Consider the following 908-nt stretch of genomic DNA (forward strand, 5'->3'; position numbering starts at 1 on the left):
CCTACTCCTGGGTTTCCATGTTTTGTGTGACACCAAACAAAGCTATTTTCTCTCTTGCTGCTGAGAAGACACACACATCGTGGTCAAAGTAAATACTGCACTCACAAATGAATGGGAAGGAAAATCAGAGGTTTACAGACTGCTTCAGGCTCTACGTGAGACCAGACGTTCCAAACGCATGGGACTGGTGCACACATAACTAACTTCAGAGTAACAGCGGAATTTGACTGCTTTAGCTTTAATAACACCCAGTTCAACCAAAGGCTGGAACTTCCAGAGCTTAAAGAACTACGCCTGGACACAACCATCCACCAGACTCTTCAGAGGCGAACGCCTGCAGAAGGTGGGGACCTCACCCCCAGAGGTGGGTCAGGGGGACCATTCTGTTTGCTGCTCCAGCAGAAGCAGCGTCACCAAACTGCTTACTCCGCTCCCAGGCACCACGAGTCCATGTGCTCTGTCCTGGAGGATTCCCACTGGGATTTCTGCCTCAGAACACTTTCTGGAGCCTTTAGCAGCCCTGAGAGGACACTTGCATTACAACAGCTCCTGCTTCACTTCAGGAAAAGGACCAAGAGCAGGTTCTACCTCCTGCATCTTTGCCTTTGAGGCTGTTAAACACACGTGCTCAACTCACTTTTCCACGTATTCAGAGCAGAGGCTGAGGCTACAAAAAATTAACGAGACATTACAATGGTAACTTAATTTTACTTAAGTGTGTGTAAATATCTGTATGTCTATACAAGTACATGAATAAAGGATTATTTTTTACTGTCACGGGAAGACTGGCCTCAAGTTCACAGGAGATTTTACTTCAGGATGCCCATTATTTAAACTCATAAAGCTGAGAATCAGCAGGGATTATCTGCTCTGCAGTACAATATTCATAAAGAAACACAGCTTAATTA

This window comes from Buceros rhinoceros, unplaced genomic scaffold (assembly GCF_000710305.1).
Source record: "Buceros rhinoceros silvestris isolate BGI_N320 unplaced genomic scaffold, ASM71030v1 scaffold5833, whole genome shotgun sequence".
Lineage (NCBI taxonomy): Eukaryota > Metazoa > Chordata > Aves > Bucerotiformes > Bucerotidae > Buceros > Buceros rhinoceros.